This window comes from Coturnix japonica, chromosome 2 (genome assembly GCF_054131305.1).
Source record: "Coturnix japonica strain WE chromosome 2, WE-NBRP24, whole genome shotgun sequence".
Taxonomy (NCBI): domain Eukaryota; kingdom Metazoa; phylum Chordata; class Aves; order Galliformes; family Phasianidae; genus Coturnix; species Coturnix japonica.
The window spans coordinates 25,980,602-26,001,853 of NC_140664.1; the positions used below are offsets into that span (position 1 = coordinate 25,980,602).

The following is a 21,252-nucleotide window of genomic DNA, read 5'->3' on the forward strand; positions in this document are numbered from 1 at the left end:
TTTGGGAACCTGGTTGGTAATTTTATGTCTACAGGTCTGGATTGGAGGGGGAGACAGTTGGAACTGAGATGTGAGTCCTTAAGTCTCAGATGTCACTCTATAACATATGTAAACAGGAAGACAAAAATGATACTTTTTACTCCAAAGTTGGGACACTGAACGTTTTTAGAGAAACGGAGTCCTTTTTCCACATAAAGGGAAGAAAAGTGGCTTAAACTATTCTGCCATCTCAGAAGGGTGGCTATCGTATGATGCCTGTATGAGGCTTCTTGTCCATGGATGGGTTTAGGTTCAGTGTCTCCAGCTCAGCCATTCTAGTACCTCTCACAAACACCTCAAATGAAATCCAGGTGTTTTACTCACTGTTTCATTCAAAAAGAGCTCAGTTAGAAAGCAGATTACAGAATGAAGGTGAATTAGAACTAATCCTAAAACTTCCTAGTCAAATATATTCTGTGTATGGATGCTCCATCTCAACCACGGCTTGATGTCCAGCAGCTGGCCTCGCCCCCCACCTCAATACATATACAGAACAAGTATAAGCAGTCTGAAATCAGCATTCATGTGGAATTCAAAGCAGACACAAGCACAGTCTCTGGGGCCAAATTCATAAAACCACGTATAGTTTTGTAGAATTAATGGCATCTAAGTCTCTGCATGTAAAGAATCTAATTTAAAAAAGAACCAACAGAATAATACATTAATTATTCAAGATAGTCTGCTTTTATTATGTTAGTATTACAGTTTATACATTTTTATATGTCTGTCTTGTCATAATTTTTCATATTTATGGTTTAATGTAAAGTTTTTGATGAATTGCTTATAAAATGGTGGATAAGGAAATATAGTTACCAAAAACTAATGAAAAAGCAGAGAAAATGGCTTTGCAGGACACATATTTTGAGATAGAATAATTTTCATGCTATTACATATGCAAAATATAGTTACCTTAATTTACATGATTGTACTGAGTCACATATTTGAATACAAAGAACTAGTTATCTATCACAAAAAGACATGCACATATATAAATCTAGTTTTCAGAGATTTTACGCTGTACCAACCACCAGAAATCCTCAGTCCCATTCAAAGCCACCCCCTTTGATGCTAAATGGTAACCGCAGTAAAATTTGAATTCACAAAACACTGCACGGAAATTGAACTCAGTTGGTCTGAAATATGCTCTGCAAAGACGCCAGAATATATTTTATTCTTTTACAGAGTAGAACAAGATTTATATAATATTCAGGCTGTAGTACGCATTGCTATTAAAATCATGTATCCTAAGCCAACTAGTTTTTCCAAACAATCACAAGCATGGCTCATGAGATGAAACCACTCAGTCCTAAAAGGAAATTGGGACATGGCCATCATTTTTCAGGTGATCCTACAGAATGCACATATAGGCTTTTCTCTGTCTGTTGGCCTCCAAACCAGGGAATGATATGACTACATACTAACACAGATGGAGACACAAGGTTCCTGATAAAACACAGTGGGAAAAAGATCTCTTGAGCAGTTCCTATGTTGTCAAATCTCATTTGATTATAAGTACTTTGAGGTTTTACTTAAAACTTAATTTCTCTCATTTAGGTACTTAAATTCTAGCTTCCTTTTGAAAAATATCTTGTTAGTTCTTATTTTTTATTTTCATTTTTATTTTATTTATAGAATCACAGAATCACAGAATCACCAAGGTTGGAAAAGACCTAAAAGATCATCCAGTCGAACCATTCACCTATTACCAATAGCTCCCACTAAACCATGTCCCTCAGCACAACATCCAATCATTCCTTGAACACCCCCAGGGTCAGTGAATCCACCACCTCCCTGGGCAGTCCATTCCAGCGCCTGACCACCCTTTCTGAAAAGTAAGTAATTTGGGTCTTAGGGGAGAGTTTCAGAGAGCAGTTTCATACTGCAACAAAAATTAATTCAACCAGCATGTCACATTTGAAGGGAAATTCAGTATGGTAGCAGAGCTAAAGTTTATTTAAGAAACAGGACTGATTACCCTTTGGAAGAATACCCACTGATTTTAAAAGCCAGATCCTACTTTGCGATTACTTCTGCATTTTTAAAAGAAATTTCACTTGAACTCTCTGCTCTTGACATTAACAAAATTGTGATTTTACAGTAAAAACTGCTAATGAATTTTGATACTCTTACTGGCAAACATCACTATACATGATTTTTGGTGTGTGTCTATTGGCATCTACCAGCAGAATTCTGTTCACAGGAATCTCCCATTAAGTATTATACAGGAAAAACTTGGAAGTGAAAGTGAGCTTGCAGTAGGTGTGTGGTGTGTCTTATGGATACACAAGAATAAGCTTCAAACTGATATATTTTGAATGCTGATTATCCATGATATGGGAAGTGTGTGAAAATAAGATTACTGTTTTAATCATATCTCTCATTGATTTACCAAATATTATACTAGCAATAAAGATGAATGTCTCAAAGCATCAATTTTAGCCTCATGTTTTATGCTGACCTTTCCTGACATCTGAGTTTCTGCAACATTGGAAGCTGACATTATTAGCTGTTCAGCTCTATCACACTGGAAATTTTGCCTTATTAGAATGCAGTTGCTATAGAAACACCATAGTTCTGTGATTTTTGCTAGCAGGTGGTATAAAAAAAAATCATAGTACCAATATATAAGTCAATTCACATCATTTAAAATACCTTATTGGTGCTCTAATGCTTTCCAAATGAAAAAATGCCAATAGGAAATGTAAATAGTGGCACTTTATCTTAATGTACTGGAAGACTGAAAGATGCTTCTCAGACATAATCTTGGGTATAGATCACACTGAAATAATACCTAGACAGAAGTGTTTCTGAAATTTCAGTTTTTTATGACTTAAAGCTAAGGAGACATTTCTGAAGGCCTAATTCTTTTATCTTTCTCCCTCTCTTTATTTTTTAATTCATACTTATTCCATTTGAATATTTGTATTTTACTACCACTGTCCTTGGAGTTGGTAGGTCTCACTTTCTTCTTTGTTAAGTCTGACAAACTTACTTTTCAAGTTACAAACTGGTATCTTACTACTACTACTGTCCTTTATGGTTAGAGAAAGGGGCTTTCACAGTTAATAATGAAGCATAAAATTTATCTTACAGGCTTCTTTTAGACTAGTTTTCTCTTATTCATCTAGGGACAGAGAATTTATTCATCTGATCGTACTCTTTAGAAACACATATGATCTGGAAGGAGGAAGTCCCAAGAGTCTGGCAGAGTCATCACAGATTGTGCAAGAGAAACAGATGAATGCTGGATGGCTAAGGTTTTATTCACAGTTCTAGCACAGATTTTCTGATTAAGTAGTAACACTAAGGAATATATACTGGGCCAGGAGGAGGGTTTGTATGAAAAAACCTTTCAGCATCATGCTGGTCATTAGAAAATATGTTAGTACAAAATAAGAGCAAGCGTTACCTGTTTGATATTCCCTCACAGCCTCCAGTAATCTGAAGTTCAGGGTACTTCAGGATGACCTTCTCCTTCCATAATTTTGCCCCTTTGTTGTCAGGATAGTACAAGAAGCTGAGAAATCTATATGTCCTTGTCTTCTTACAGCATTGCTCAGCAGCTGCTAAAACATAAGTTATCAACATTGTTTTTTCTTCCAAAGCCAAAACATAGTATCATATTAGACACCGTGAAGAACCTCAGTTCTGTCCCAGCTGAAACCAGGACTGCAAATTAGGTTGAGCTTTTCTGTATGGATCCCTAGTTTTGACAGTTTCTTTGAGGTAGGTATAGTCAGGAGAGCTGAGAGAAACTGATGGCTCTGGTAGAAAGCTTCACCTACGATGTTTTGGAGACAAGAAGATATTTCATGGAGATCTCCCTTTTCCTAACTGCCTTCTGCTCACCCCCAGGAACAGGATGCAGATGAAGTGTGGAGGTTGGTGTAGATGTTGTGCCACAGGCATAAAGCAGTGCAGAGGGACATCCAGAGAAGCAAGGATAGAGCTTTCTTCCTCCTGTACTTTCCCACCTATCAATGGTGGTCCCAGTGCTCCCCTTCTCAAAGTCATTCCCACCATTTGCAGCAAGTCTACCCTTAGGACACGGTGAAATGACTGAGTCTGAACAGGATGAAATTCAGAGTGATAAGACCATTTTAGGAATTTAATTTGATCTGCACTTAGATACATACAAGAAGACACTATTTTTTAAGTTATAATTGTCAGCAGCCCAAGGCAATAAAACAAATTAGAAACAGCTATGACAAGGGCCAGTGGAAGAGAAGGGAACTATCAGAGAAAATAACAGATGTGTAAAGGTTTTGTGAAGTGAAAACTATCTATGGTGCCACCTGAGCAAAATGACGGAATACAGATGAAGCTGCATTCAGAGTGGAGAAAATGATTAGAAAGGACTGATATAGTGTCATGGCTAAGAAACAGAAATCTTGAATATTTCATGCCATCATGGACCAGGTGATGGTGAACCACCATTTTCCTATAGCTCTTCTGGCTATACCTATTCCAAAGCTGCTGTCAAGTTTCCTCTCAACAGATATATATATATATATATATATGTGTATATATATATATATATATTTCATTTTGCCATCAAGGTAGCATTTCAGAAAACCTGAGAAAGTCCCTTTGTTACAATATGAACAGCGCAGAAATTGCTCACAGCACACGAGTTCACCTGTCTTTGAGAATATCTGAATCTTAAATCAGAAACATATACTATTATTAAACACTTTTGACATAAATGGGGAGCATGTCTTGCTGCATTCAATACTTATCAGTTTTATTCACTGATTATGATGCAGACCTTTAGAAGTAAAAGTCATTACTGAAGGTACTGTGCTGTTCTGAAAATTAAGATAGCCCAACTAATTATACGGCAGCGATCACATAATGCAGCAATGATCTGTTACTCAAGATTTTAGGTCCAAAAAACTAAAGCAATTTTTTGGCAGTGAACAAAACAAAATACAACAAAATAAAACAAACAATTTTAACAAAGAAAGGAAGTAGAACATGTAGTTTGGGTAGACGTCTGTCACAGAGTCCTAAAATCTTCCTGGCCCAATAAGCAAACATAAATGAAGGCCCCATCCAGGAGAAGTGGCCTGGCTTTGTTATAGCAGGTTGGCTGTTTTCCATATGCTTTTTGGCATGAGCAGCCTCCACCAACACTTCTGTTCCCTTACATCATGTGTGAATATGTACCATACACCCATGTTTACTTGTAAATGAAGCGAACATTTACATTTGCTATTAGACCTCACTAACTTTAAAGATTGCCAGATACAAAACAATCTGTAAGCAATTACCCTGCTTATCCTGTTATCCATTCTGGGAAAGACTCAAAGTTTTAATGCACAAATTGCCTAATGTATCTTGGACACTTTGATAATAACCTCATAAGCCATTGTTTTTTACTTCCAGGATACAATTTCCACAATAGATACACACTCAGTGTCTTGCTAAATTACCATGCTAAAATGAAGAGATTACTACCACTTCAGGTTAACAAAGCAGGTTGTGCATATGGCAGCATTTAATAGTAATTCTCAGTTTTGTTAGTGAATTAATATGTATTTCACAGAATCACAAAATCACTGAATGGTCCAGGCTGAAATGGACCTCAAGGATTGTGAATCTCCAACCCTCCTGCCAGGCAGGGCCACCAACCTCCTCATTTACTTTCTATGGATGCAATCCATTTTGACAGTTCAGATAGTTTTAGGGTTGACATATAGGAACAAGCTGCATAAAGACATTTTAAAATCTACTTTGCTCATACTCATATGCAGTCACATACTGTACATTGTTTTCATAGGCTGATCCACTCACTACCAACATTTATGAAGAGTGAACAGGTTAGACTAGGACCTTAGTGACAATCACACATTCATTGCTCACAGCTATTCTGCTGAAAATGTTCATGAGAAAGTGTGATCTACCTAATCTACTCAGCTACTAAAAACCTATAGAGTAAAAAATATTGTTGAAAGCTTCCAGTAAGTAGGTGAGCAGTTACAATACTAAACACAGAAAAAAAAAAGGTTGATGTGTAAACACAGACCACTTTTTGGTTACATTCAGGCTGACACTAACTGAAACAGCTGTAATAATTCTATTCAGCATTCTGATAGGGAAAAGTTAACCCTAGATTCTAGGAGAACCTACAGGACAAGTCTAACACCACTAAACTTAGAATCATAGCTGCTTAGGTTTCAAGACTTCATTGCTTGGAGGTCTGTATCGTCTCTAATGTGTTTGCACCACCAGTATTAACACAGTATTGCTTGATACTAACAGGAGTTCTGTAGATCATAGGATCATAGAATCATAGAATCATTTGAGTTAGAAGGGACCTGTATAGGTCATCTAGTCCAACTCCCCTTCAATGAACAGAGACATCTACAGCTAGAATGACAACACAGAAGCAGTGAAGTGAATACAGATCCATTAAAATATATGAGTTATGTATTAATAAATTATGGAACTTACTAATTTTCTACATTCAGCTAAATAGCTGCTGCAATGAATACAACAGATGCAGGAAAATATTCTCAGCTACAGGTGTAAGGAATTCATTTTATTAAATGCTTTTGCGTGTGTGTGTGTGTGTGCATTTTCATCTTTATTCCAGCTTAATGATTCTTCTTGTTTCAAAGTTCAACCTAACTGATTACACAAGGTTTTATTTTATCAAATGAACACCCTCCTAGAAGTTATTTCTACTTTTAAATTTAAATAATTCTGGCTTGTTTTCCATAAGATTTCTTAGTTTCACGTTTCCTTTTTCAGAATACCCATTCTTCTACAAACTGTTGAAATGTATTGCTCAAAGGAAGAGAAAGACAGGCTTTCACATCATAATTAACTATCTTAATCTCTATATTCTGAATTTAATGGGGAGTGTTTTGTTCTCCTTCACTTGTTGTCTAGGAAAAAAAACAAACCCTCAAAAACAAGCAGTAATAGGGCTTCAAGAGGAAAAATTAAGGAGTTGCCTCTACAGCCTTGTCTTGAGACACATCCAAGTGCAATACTCACAAAATTCCAGCTCCCTTGGCATTTTCTTTCAATTGCATTGTTTGTTGACTGCATAGGCTTGTTTATGTGAGTGTTATATTACTATCCTCATGTTTTGCATGTGGAGAGTAGATGTTGCTCTTTTATGGATTTTACGAAGAGGAACACTCATGGTTAGACACTGTCACTGAAGATGAGAAATGCGGAAGTTTCCTTTTTGGGAGAGATGTAAGAGATGGGAGAATGTTATTGATGGTGCTCCTCCTTCTTTCATCAGAAAACTGGATCTACAGGTAAGATCAAGAGTCAATACCTAAAACTCTGAGTACCTCAGCAGTACAAAGGTTTCAGGTGGTTGTGTAAGTGGGAAAATGTCCATAGTTCTGGTAGCCAAAGAGGGACTAAGGATGTTTCAGAGAGATATAACTATGGCATGTGGCTTCTTGTCTTTTCTGTACTTAGTGTCTCAGTGGCTATAGAACTATTATTGGTGTCTTTACATTGGCAGTTTAGGAGCAGGCAAAATACAGTTTTGTTCCTTTTCCTTAAATAATTGGTGCTTCATCATATTGTTCCAATTTCTAACCTTTCTTTTGCTGTGACTCAGATCCACGACTCTGGTGCTCAGAATGTTTTTCATTGCTTTACTGGCTGCCTGTGTTTTGACCTTCTACCTATGCTAACCTCATCTATCTCACTGTATATTTTATCCATTTTATCTTATTACTATCAGTGCATATGCTCTTTCCATGCCATAAGCATGCCTAATCATAGCAGATAATCAGTTACCTCAAGCAGGACAAAGACAAAATTCTACATAATTTCCTAGCTATCACTAATTCCTTCAATGCTTTCTTCTGATATTTCATAGAACAGTTTATACACTGTAAATTTCCTCCTGCTTCCCTTCTGATTAAGCCACCATCTGTTATGTATTATCCTCAAATGTTATTTGCAGTCCAACAAACTTCCACTACAGAATATGGGCAATTTCCCTTCATTTTCTTCTTCCCTCTAGATGTGATTCTCTGTAAAACATGTTTGCAGCTGTTTGATGCTTTCTCAGAGGTCTATCTGCTTGTTCAGGGATTTATCTGTCATTTCTTCTATTTCTCCTTCACTCAGCTCCTTTCATTCTCCTTTTTCTTTCCAGGATAGGCAAGGAAAAAGGGCTCTTTCTGCCCCTCTGCAAGGATCTGCAACTCATTCCCCCTCTTCTATTGTCATCAAATCAGACATCAGATATCAAATCAGGCATCCTTCCAGATTATGTTATGAACTCTCTTGCCCAATCAGCCATTTTTGGTGAAACACATGTTGCCAGGTGAAATATATTTCTTTATTTTAACATATGCTTTGATAGAACATCTTCCCTTGCAAGTGTGACTCTTCATTCAATCTCATCAGTTGTAAATACTGACTTTCATTTAACGTTTAAGGCATCTGTTACAAAACTTTTCATTTTGCCATTTCTAAGTGAATGTTATCAATATCCATGCAGCTGTAGTTTTCCTTCTGGAAAGGTGACCGTGTCCAACACTGTGTGACAGTATCCAACATTTTCTAATAGTGTTTCTGCAGCCAGACAGACAACAGGTAGAATGAGCATCACCATCCTCCCTATCATTATTGTTGTCATTACATGAAAATTCACCATTTCAGTCTCACTAAATCTTCTTTACAACTGGTAAAACCATACTTCCAGAATCAGTTCAAAAGATTATTCCTTGGACCAGCATATATTCTGTGAGTTATTTCTATCCCTATATTACAGATGGTATGCAACTTGTTCACTGATCTCACTAACTAGAACAGATTTTTTCCCCTCTTTTAATCTATATATGGCTTGTTCTCCTTGTTTTGTTTTTTTTTTTTTTTTTTTTTTTTTTTTATTAGTGGCCTAAACCTTGATGTTTTCCTCACATCACCTTTCCTTCATATCTTTCTCTTATATATTTTAACCCTTCTTAAGCATCAGATCCGATCATCACTGGTATGGACATCTTTAGATAGCCAGCAGATAGATACAACTTCCTCTCATAGACAATACTTCAGATTTAAAGCTGTAGTGGATATTGAGGGCAGTACATCATGTACTTTGATCTTTTCCTACCTTCTGTGGGCTCAAGGCAAATTTCAGATTTTCATTTTTCTTCAGGGTCTAGGACATTATCAAACTTGTCTATCAAAAGAATTAGTAGAAAAAAAACCTACAGAATTCTTCCTATTTGGTTATCTTAAACCTCTCTTCTCATGTTCTGAGCACATTCTGAGGGAATGTATTTATTTTAGATGTACAGTAAAATTATTTGAATGAGTCCTTGTTGTGGTTCTGTTGATGTGTGGTCAGGAACTCTTTTCTTGTCTTTGTGAAGATAAATGCATTACAGAAAATATACACAACACCAGAGGTATGGCAGATATTATGTGCTAAAAGAAAGTTAGATTTCTTCTAGTTACTTCTGAGTTTCCAAAGAGAAATGCTGTTGAAAACCTTCTAAAAATCATAGCATCATAGAATCATAGAATGGCCTGGGTTGAAAAGGACCACAATGATCATGTATTTTCAACCCCTCTGCTATGTGCAGGGTCGCCAGACCAGGTTGCCCAGAGCCACCCCAGCCTGGCCTTGAATGCCTCCAGAGATGCAGCATCCACAACCTCTTTTGGCAACCTCTTCTAGTGTGTCACCACCCTTTGTGTAAAAAACTTACTCCTAGTACCTTACCTAAACTTCCCCTGTCTTAGTTTTAAAATCGACCTGGATAGACTGGATTGATGGGCCAAGGTTAATGCATGAGTTTCAACAGGGTCAAGTGCTGGGTCCTGCATTTTGGTCACAACTGCCACAGTCAACCCTCCATGCTTGGGGAGGAGTGGCTGGAAAGCTGTCCAATGGAAAGGGACCTTGTTGTACTGATAGACAGTCAGCTGAATATGAGCCAGCAGTGTGCCCAGGTGGCCAAGAAGGCCAATGGCATCCTGGCTTGTATCAGGAATGGTATGGTGAGCAGGACTAGGGAAGTCATCCTGCCCCTGTACTCTGCATTGGTGAGGCCTCACCTTGAGTACTGTGTTCAGTTTTGGTTACCTCTGTACATAAAGGACATTGAGGTGCTGGAGCAGGTCCAAAGAAGGGCAACGAGGCTTGTGAAGATCTTGGAGAATGTGCCCTATGAGGAGAGACTGAAGGCTGTTTAGTCTGGGTAAAGGAGGCTGAGGGGAGACCATATTGCTCCCTTCCAGTATCTGAACAGCGCTTACAGCGAGAACAGGGTTGGTCTCTTCTCACTGCTGACAGATGACAGGACGAAGGGAAATGGCCTCAACTTGAGCCAGGGTAAGTTTAGGTTGGATATCAGGAAACACTTCTTTACAGAAAGGGTTAAGCACTGGAATAGATTCCCCGGGGATGTGACTGAGTCACCATCCCTGGATGTGTTTAAAAACAATTTGGATGTGGTGCTCAGGGACATGATTTAGTGCAGGGTTGTTAGTTAGGTTAGTATGGTTAGGTTGTGGTTGATGATCTTTAAGGTCTTTTCCAACCTGACTGATTCTATGATTCTCTTTCAAGCTCTGTAAGAAGACATTCTTGCTGCCCCCTGAGTTATAGTCTGGACAAATTAAAATCCTCATTTATAATAATTCCTTATTTTACTAAATTTTTCAATGGCTTTCATAGAAATATTCCCCCTCCCAATATTCTTGGAGCATTAAAAAAAATAATAAGGCTTCAATAAAGTGAGAGTTTCTGTTCCCAGTGAAGACAATGGCAGAAGTCCAGCGCTTTCAAGATATGTTGAAATGAAGTACAGGCACAAGAGCTTTTATCAGTTCTATTTAAATCCAGCAGTTACATGTTTTGCAGCTTCTGGTCATAAGTGACATCACATAAAACAGAATCAAAACTAACCTTCACTGACTCTCTGTCAACCACGTTTCAGCAAATCCTGGCTTGCTTAAGTCACAGTAACTGTGTGAAGCCAGTTCAAGACGGCAGATAAAAAATAGCTTCACTCTAGTCAGCTTAAATTTCTAAAGAAAAAAAGTAATTCCAGAGTGATAAACATAGATTTATCTTTTAAAAGATGCCCAAAGAGGGCAATTTCAAACGGCATGTTTTTCTCTTTTTTTTTTCTCCTCTCCTCTCTTCTGAGTTCCTTTGAGATTCACTTAAAATGAACCTATTTTTGCACTGAAAAACATGTTTTTAAGGAGTTGCCAGGAAACAACAGGTCATTAATGGCAATTCCTTTTAGGCTGTGGGCATGTTCACATAAATGTATACTTAGACTGTGCTCAACTTCATGCCATCTTTGTCTGAGCTGCAGCAGCAAAGGGAAGGGTGCCAGAGTGGTTCATATTAAGGCCAGTTTATGTAATTTCTGAGGGCTGTGAAACTGTCAAATAGAACAAAATAACTGGATTGTTCCAGTACGCACAGCTGCTTGTATAGAAATATATCTGAAAAGACAGGGAATCCAGTTTTCTTGCTTCTATCAACTTACTATGCTAGGTAGGGGCTACTGCAGGTGGGCTCAAAACTAGACAAGTAAATTGTTAGACAAATATATCTTTTATCTTCAAAAAAATGGCAAGTGAGTTGCAATGTTTTGTCTTCTCTCAGGCTGTTTTCACGAAGTGAGTTAGCACAGTGTTTCTCTACAGGAAACTGTTTCCAAGTCCAGGCAGAAATTTAACAACACCATCCATAACCTCATATTCCTCCATTCATTCCTGGCTTCAGTTACTCACGGTTGTGTAGTGATGAGCAATATATTCTGACTCCAAAAGAATAATGTTATATTTATTTAATTTTCCCCAGTACCAAAGTTGTGGCCAGGACTTGGGCTCAGAACCCACCAAACCTTGACTCACATGTTTCACAAGACTGCTTACAAATTATTTCTGACTTCAAGGTAGATGATGTAAAACCATTCTTTAGGGAGTCTAAGGCTCCAAATCCCTTTCTGCAGGGCAGATGGGATAGCAGTACAAGAACTGTTTCATTTTTTTTTCCCTAGATTATGTATCCATGTCACTGAATATTGAGTTTTCTACTCAAAACACCATCCTGTTGACACAACAATTTGTATATGGCAATACAAACAGGCTATCTATTTTGTCCTCCAAGACATGGTCGGGACCACTGTAAATGGAGGCATACTAATTCCACGGAAAACGGGTATTAGAAAATCTTCAGATCAAAGCAGGAACATGAGGCATGCTAATGTATCAGGGAACATTTCAGTAGAGGAATAAAACACTATCTGTTCACTGTGTGATAAAAAGACATCTTTGGCTACCCGGGGACCTCCTGAAGAGCTTGCTTTTCCAGTGGAACTAAGAAGCTTCTCCTGAGGCAAATGTCCCCTGGAGGGGGTTGCCTCTCCATAACATAGATTTATGACAAAAGACAAGCCTTTTGATTAATATCAGAGGAGAGGTTTATTGACAGGTTATACAGTGGGAGTTCAGACATGAATATGCAGGTGGACTGAGAATAAGGTAGGAGGTAAGATAAGACGATTGAGTCTGCAGTGAAAAACCCTGCGCACCTCCTTGCTGTGTTGCACCCTGGCCTCCATTCAGATCTCAGGGAGTCCCTGGCCAATTTTTGTGGGGTGCCCCATGATTCCTTCTTCTTCCTGGATAATTTCTTCCCTCTCTTCCTGCCTCTTGCAGTCTTCCAAGGTGTCCTACAAGTGACAGCCTAGACCTGAAGCTGATTCCCCCGATGTTCACATCCCCCAGGTATGTCCTTCTGCTTCATGCGTGTCTCAAAAAGAAGATATTGTATTTCATTTTCTCACATCTCTGTTTGGGGATTTAATGCATATTTATATATCTTTGGAGGTCCAAAGTGTTCCATATATTATGTGCTATGAGAAGTGTTTAGCACACTTTCATGTTAAAGGCTCCTGCCATTGTCCAGACTTTTCTCATTGAGACCACAGAGCACCCTGGAGGCTTTCTGAAAGAAAGCAGACATCAGACATGTCCGTGTCTCTGGGGAGGGGCTGCCTTCCCTCACCCATCTTTGTCACTTACAGGGATTTCTAGCCTCAGAAAAAAAAAAAAAAATAGAAAAAAAAAAAAAAAAAGGAAAGATGCTCTGCAAAGAGGGAGCATATATTTCACTTAGTGCAGCTGTGAGTAAAAGAAACCCACTGCAAGTTTACCCAGGCTGTCCACTTCCCAGACAGTGCACATTTATTATTATATCCCATTTATCTTCCAAAGACAGAAATGCACCAATAAATACATGTATTAAATAGGACTGTTCAGAGGAAGAAAACTTGAAAAAATGTTTTTCATTTGTATGAGATGCTAAAGGTAAACCATGAGAAAACTCTGAAAAAAAAAAAAAAGTGATTACAGGGTTTTACAGCATGAACTGTGGTAAACTTGAAAATTAAAAATAAATAAATTTAAAAAAAATGAGCAACTCTTAGAAGATGTAAACAACATTATCCAGAAACAAAAAAAATTGGAAGAAGTTTGATTTTAAAATATGTTTTTATGTGCAGTTCGTGATTGAGCTGCTTTGACACAAATTTGTGTTATCTTTGTCAACACAGTATGTTCACAATTTGAGCACATTTACCAAGCAATTTATTCATCTGTAAAAGGGAATTTGGAAAAGAATAGTCACAATGCAAATGCATGCGGTCTTGGTGGCTTCAAAGAACTTGTGCCTTCTTGTAAGAGAAGCTAGATTGCCTTGGTAGTCTGACTTTTATTTATATGAGAATTTATATTATTCCTACCCATCCTGACAATATTCAGAGGCTGGAAGTAGAAATGAGTTATTTTCATATCCATTTGGAGACACTTTCACAATCTTTTTTTGTTGTCACTAAAGGACTGTGTGGATAAAACACATTCCACCTTTTAATCTCTTCCCCTCTCTTTTGTTGAAGCAGTTTCTGAAGGTTATGCCTGCTGTATGAGGGGCTGTGGAGGATCTATGTATCATGGGAAAAGTGTGGTGGAGCATTCTTCTAACAACTGCAAAATAGACGTGTTATATTTAAACACAATTCCAGTAAAGTCTGAGTAACATTTGTAAATCCACTGTCAGTAGTGACTTCTTAATAATGAAAAGTGTTTGAGATATTACTTTTATGTTCTGACTTTGTAAGACAGAAAACACATCAGTTTAAAAACTAATTCATACATTTTCTGCTCCTTGCAGTGATGTTGCAGTACTTAAATGAGCCCATTCTTGCTTTCCCAGTCTGTACAGTTCACTTTCACTACACTGTGCCTGCTCTAGACAATTTTTTTTTTCAGAATATTTTATTTTGATGTGATTTTCCTTGTTCATTGAATTATTTTCATGTTCAAATGATAAAAAATCTGTTTACCTATTTTTTGCCTAGATTTAAGCAAGTGTGGATGTGGTTTAAATTGCTAAGATGCATTTCAAAGATTTATCTACCTATAAATTCTTCTGAAAAGCAGCCTGAATTTTGAGATGAATGAGATAACTTGAGTCACCAATGGCAGATGACCACAAACTGAAAACCTCCTGAAAAACACTGAAACCTCAAGAGGCCACAGAAAAGCTAAACTGCACCTTCGAGAATGCATCAATCACAAAGCTCGTCCTTGCACACTGTGATAAACTTTACATCTAAAGATGATAACTGTATTTCCTATAAAACAGAAGGGAGAAACAAGTGGACGCTTAACATCCTATGCACATGTCATTATGTTGTCTTTCAAAATTAGAACCAATTTTTGTTGTTGTAAAAGAAACACTGTCTTACTTCATAGTTGTTTGGATCAAATGTAATTTTTTCAGTGAACTAACAATGTTATCTTCAAGATAAGTTTTAGGACTAATGTCTGAGAGGAGAACTTAGCATTACTACAGGAAGGATCAAATATATAAGAAAAAGATAAAGCTGAAATAAAGGGGTTCAAGCAGTCACCTTCAGCACAAGACAGAAATGATATACATGCTTCTGCAGAGACCTTTTCTAGATTTAATAATTGTTCTTGAATTAAAACTCTATCCAAAGATTGTACAAGGACATGACTGCATAATAAATGGAAAAAGGGTGCAGGAACAAAGAAGGAAGGACACGCAAAGCAAGAATGCAACCAGTTGTGAGTTGTACTATGTGGTGCTGAGAAGTAGTTTTCTATAGTAGCACTGATCAGATGAGTCAAATTTCACCATAGATTTTCCATTTAAATTTTGTTATGCTGAAATAGCTGCCGTGATCATGCGCAATATTTCCTATCATGCCACAGAGGAATCATCTGTCCATAGTGAAAAATGATCAGGATGGACTGTTGTCAGTTTAGGCCAAGTGGTAAATCAGTTTTGTAAGGTTTTAGCTGCCTCTTTTTTATTCTCCATTTCCTCTGTCAAATAAGTTACTTTTTTTTGGCAAACATGCATACTATAAAGAGCAGAGCAGGCATCCAGAGTGAAAAGTGTCAAAATTATGTCTTTTCAAAAGAGGATGACTTTCCATCTGTTTCTGTGTCACTTGGAATATTTACTTGGCTGCCAGGAAAGGAGAAGGCTTCTCCTTGCATTCCAGACAGCACTTGATCTCCTCTCAAGCGTCACTCCTGTACAAGAAGAGCACAAGAGGAAGGAAAGTCACGCAGATGTTATGGGAGAATACTAAATCACCTCCAGCAAAAGCAGTCTCTGATTGTTCAGTTAGCCTTATTAAAGTTTTTGTTTAGGTTACATCCAAGGATGATGGAACAGGTTCTGATAAGGCAAATAATAACTCAAGCAATGATGCCCCAGTACCACAGATAACATTATATCTCCTCTAAGCTGGCTGCCATCAAACCATTGTTTGAGGTTGTGCAGGATATAAGATGACACTGGAGAACTGCCTTATCTAACTATGATTCTCATCAAATCTTTTACTGTAGTATATAAAACTGTTATTTGTAGGCAAACCACAATGCTACAGGCAGGCTTCAATTTTTTTGAAAAAGAGAAATTTCCAACTGTAATTCAAAGATACATTGGTATTTTACTCTCCAAAATTTTAATTTTCTACCCTAGAGTTACAGTTTCAACCACAAATAAGGCATTAGTGCTGCGAAACAATCTAAAATATATCCACGTTGTCTTCTCATTGTAGAAAAATAGGATTTAATGGTTTTAGGATTCAGACTTTTCTTGCTTTGCTACTCAAGTGAAAAAGACAAGCAAATATGAATAAGAGTGCAACAAGGGGATTGGAAAAAATGGATTCTATAGGGTTTATCTGAAATAAATAGATAACATAATTTATAACAAATCACGAGAAAAATATTTCAATTTCTTTTCCTTATGCAACATTTCATAGTAAGTTTCCAGAAACCCCGATAAAGGTTTTTAATGATCTGTTAGCACTGGCCTTCCATTTTCAGAGCTAATGAGAGAAGTAAAAGTTAAGAATGATCATATAAATAAATTCTAAACCAAGATTAATAAAGTCTTAGAAGCTGATGCAGCACACTGAATTTTAAACACCCATCTCAAACACAGAGTGCAATTTAAATTCCACTTGCCTTTTACTGCATTGAATTATCTTGTTCTGAGCAAGTCCAGTCAGTGCTTTATATTCTTCAGTTGAATATGATGGAACACAGAGAAGAATGATTTCCTGAATTATAAAAAATAGAGTGACGTAGTTCACAGCTTTCTAAAAAAATATGTGAGCGTAATACTTTACTATCTTTTTCAGGCTTTATCACCATGAATAAACATGAGATGGTAAGTGCAGAGCCAAAAACTTGGGTCGGCAACTGTGTTGATGATGTGAATTTTGACTTATCAGAGATAGAATTCTCTTATCAGATTTCACTCTCGAATGGCATCATCGTATTGGAGTGAAAAGGCTTCACATGCTTTATCTTCTAGACATTAGAAATTGAAAATCTGTTATTGATCTGGAGAACCAAGATGAGGAGGTAGACAACAGCATTTCAGGGCAATATTTCTAAAATCAATCAAAAGACCTAGAAGCTCTTTCTGTTCTGTGATGCAGCAGAGGGCTTGAGTTTCAAAACTAAGCATCTTCAGTATGAGCATAACAATTCATTCTGTGTGCCAGCAAGTTAATTGCTAGCTGCATAATTAGGCTTGAGTTATACAAACAACAATTTGTACATACAAAATAAAGGTTGGGTTTGTAACACTGTGTTCTCCAGCATATACCCAGATGCCATTAAATATATCTTAGTTTCAGTTGTGATAGAATTGTTTGCTTCAGAGTGTCTGTTATGATTATATGATTTGCTTCTGGAAGGAAAGCAATGTTGATAAAACACCAGTGTTTATGGTTGGTACTAAGCAGTGTATTCAGAGCACCAGACGTTTAATGCATAACCTTCCAGCACTCTGCCCCAGGCTCGTAGCATTGCATGGGGTTGTTGTGATCAAAGTGAAGGATCAAACACTTGGTCTGGTTGAAGCTTATACAGCAGGCCTTGGCCCATCAATCCAGGTATCCCAGTCCCTCTGTAGGACCTTCCTACCCAAGTCATATCGACACTTCTTCTCAGCTTGATGTCATCTGCAAACTTACTGAGGGTGCACTCAATCGGCTCATCCAGTACATCAGTAAAGATACTGAACGGAACAGGTCCCAGTATAGACCCTTGAGGAATACCACTTGTGGCTGGTTGTCAGCTGGATTTAACTCCATTTACCACCACTCTCTGGGCCCAGCCATCCAGCCAATTTTTAACTCAGTGAAGAGTATACCTGTCCAGACCATGGGCTGCCAGCTTCTCCAGGGCAATACCATGGGAGACAGTGTCAAAGGCTTTGTTAAATTCCAGGTAGGCTATGTCAACAGCCTTGCCCTCATTCACCAGGCAGGTCACTCAATCCTACTAGGAGCTCAGATTTTTCAAGCAGGACCTGCCTTTGAAGAACCCATGCTGGCTGTGTCTGATCCCCTGATTGTCCTGCACGTGCCCTGTGATCCCACTCAAGAGGACCTTAAAAAATAATATCTGATCTCTCTTTCTGATGCTGAAATTCTATTAATCATCATTTAAAATATTATCCTGAATCTTCTTCTCAGAAACACTCCAGTTACCCCTGATATACATGCAGACTCCTAGATGAAAATTCCTATATTTTTACTGTACTTAGGTCACTGCCAGAATAAACTTTGGAGTGAGAGGAAGTTGTCAAGCTTTTATAGGGGATTAGGACATTTCTGGTGCTGCTTTTGTATGTAGCTTGTGAATAAGAATTAGAAAATGTACTTGCCAATTCCATGTAATTTGTATTTCATCCTAGACCCACAATGACCATTTTTCCTTACAAATCTGTATGGCAGAACTCCAGTTAAATTCTATCTGAGAGAGTGAGCAGCCTAAATTCTCTACAGATGAGCAAGATATTATGTTCAGCTTTTGCAGTTTCTTATCATAATAAAAAAGCCACATAAATATTCAAAAATATTTTGATGAACTTTAGTGAAGTAACATCAGTGAGAGAGAACTCAGATACTTGCCTGTCTTTATTATGAAAAAATGAGTGTTGGCAGAAGACTCTCAACATCAAAGTGAGAGTGAAGGAAAGATTCTCAATAGGGAGAATTCTGGCCGCTGCTATTTAGATAAAGTATTTTTCACTTTTTTTTTGAGCTTTTGTTTGTTTGTTTATTTGTTTGTTTTCAGAAAATCATCCCTGAGAACAAATAGAGAATAAAATAACAAGGCTGGCAAGAATTACTTTTCTATTACAGATTTGATTACATAACCCTCAGCTGTCATTCTGCTCTTGTTTTGGCTCTATTTACAGGTTCTGATTTGCCTATGTAGAAATTAAGAAAAGTAAATAGATCTTCAAGAGTGCATTTCCTTTATAAACACACTTATGTCTGTTTCTCAGAATTTGGCCAGGATTTTATAGCCTGATCCAACTTTGCCTTTACTTTCACATTTCCTTTGTGATGGCAGTATTTCTCTCTTGAGATTTGCTTTGAATGCTCCATTAAAAACACATATAACAGAGCAATGGTCATTGAGCATATGGCTATCTGGTTATACAAACATCTGCTCCAAGTAGTCAGGCTGGTGCTGATTATAAGGGTTCTCTCAGACTTCCTTGAGTGCGGAGACTGACAGAATAAAGCACAGTCTAGATGTGTGTCTTGACACAGAGTTATCTTCTTTTCCCATGGAAGAGCTCTTCACAAAAGCTTGCTGTCCAGGTACTGTGAAGCACAGGTACAGCTTCAGTGGGAAAGACTGCAGAATCACATGTTCCTAATGTGCACAAATGGAGAAAACTTGGATCCCACATCAGAAGTCTGCCAGGAATTGCATTTGGCACAGCCTTCTGGCAAGCCATACTGATCTTTGGCATATTTTCATAGTATACCCTTAAGACCAGACATAAAGAGTGTGGTATGGATATTTGCTTTTGAAATATCTTTCTGTCTTCATTTATGAAATTAAGAAAGCCTAGAAATTTTTCAACTGAAATCTTTCTTCATCCTCTTAGTGCTTAACCAGGTTAGTATTTAACCACTTGCACAGAGATAACTCTCCTGTGTCCATGCTTACACATTTCCAATAACATGAGCATACAGCTGCCTCTCTTCCTTCTCCTCCTTCTTTGTTAGTAAGATAACTGGAGAGGAAATATAGAGAAAGTAAATAAATAAAGATAGAGAAAATAAATAAATAACAGCACAAAGCTTATAGTAAGTGTGAAGATGTCATTAAAAAGGAAATGCTGATCTATGAACAACTGAGGGAAACAGTAAGCATAAAGATTGGAGAGAACTTTGTCTTGTTTTAGAAGGCTTGATTAAAGTCTTCAGAAGTCTGGAGTACTGTTAAACTTACCAATGTTTATATAATAAATGTGGAATCATCCTTCTGAGAAAAAATAAATAAATTGTTTACATTTTGTAGTTTTCCCACAAAAAGAGAATGCAAATACATATTCTGGATTGTGTATTGGTACTCAGAGCATCAGACATTTAATGCATCACCTTTTCTTTACTGAGAGTTAAAAGACAAAATCAACAAACTAATATTTTGAATGAGATCATTACCCTTCATGTGTTTGACTACCATTGGTTTCTAATACGATTACCTCACATGTGTCAAAATTTACTACTTGAAATGTGAAATGAAGAAACTGAAATTCTTAATGGAAAGTTTGTAAAATATGTGACTGGTAGAGAAAAATGATTTTTTTTTTTTTCTTTGTGTGTTCTGGTAGCTAAGAATTGAAAAGAATTCTTCCCCTATGAAGAAAGCCTAAGTGACTGAGAGGGGACCTGATCTGTGTCTATAAATATCTGAGGTATGGGGGGAAAAGTGGCAAGGCCAGACTATTTTCAGCAGTGTGTGGAGACAGGACAAGGGGAAACAGCCAGAAACTGGAGCATAGGAAGTTCTGCATGAATGTGTGCAACAACTTCTTTATGGTGAGGGTGACAGAGTACTGGGACAGGCTGCACAGGGGGGTTGTGGACTCTCCTTCTCTGGAGATATTCAAGACCCGACTGGATGCCTACCTGTGCAACCTGGTGTAGGGAACCTGCTTTGGCAGGGGAGTTGGACTCAATGATTTATGTAGGTCCCCTAAAACCCCAATTATTCTGTGATTCTGAGATTCTGTGAAAAGAATCAAGGACACAATTGGGATCCCTAAATCTCAGTGTTTAGATGTCAAGTTCCAAAAGAGGTTAGAAATTACAACTGTTTAAAGCATGAGTCATAAGATGAGCAAACAGCACGCTTCCTTTTACTCTAGCTAGATTTATTACAATTATATGGATCCAGCATCAACAAGATAATACATAAGATAAGTAAGTTCCTTTAGGTTATTTCTACCTACATATAGAATAAAATTAAATGCTATTGGTCTTAAACAACATTTCTATTTTCTTCATAATAAAATAATGCTGAGAACAAGAACTTAGATGATAGTTTATGTGCTCAGACCAGAAATACCATGAGATTCCTGATATCATTCAAAGCTAAGGAGCTGCAAACCTTTCAGTTTGCATGGAACTGAGTGCTGGACTGAGCTCTCCAAATTGCACATTTTTGCCATTTGTACAACAGGAGGTACTCCAAGCTCCTTTATGTGCCCTCTACAGAATGGGCTAAACAGGATGACCACTGCTGTCAAATGTATACAGAGGTAGAAATGCCCTCCTTGGGATGATTATTTATCTTGATAATGTTCTTGTTCTTAATGCAGGAATTGTAATTCAG

At 37.5% G+C, this 21,252-nt stretch overlaps 1 long non-coding RNA gene across 2 annotated transcripts in view; it reads right to left on the reverse strand.

Annotated features, from left to right (window-relative positions):
• Positions 1 to 1,673: 1,673 nt before the first annotated feature.
• The window catches only part of LOC107310327 (uncharacterized), an 84,030-nt gene continuing 64,451 nt past the window's right edge, over positions 1,674 to 21,252 (reverse strand). Inside the window, exon 4 of one of the 2 annotated variants that reach the window (XR_004306264.2) lies at positions 1,674 to 3,602. This is a non-coding gene — a long non-coding RNA (uncharacterized LOC107310327). Of the gene's footprint in view, positions 3,606 to 21,252 lie in introns of both variants that reach the window. The other variant, XR_014942507.1, reaches the window with a different exon arrangement.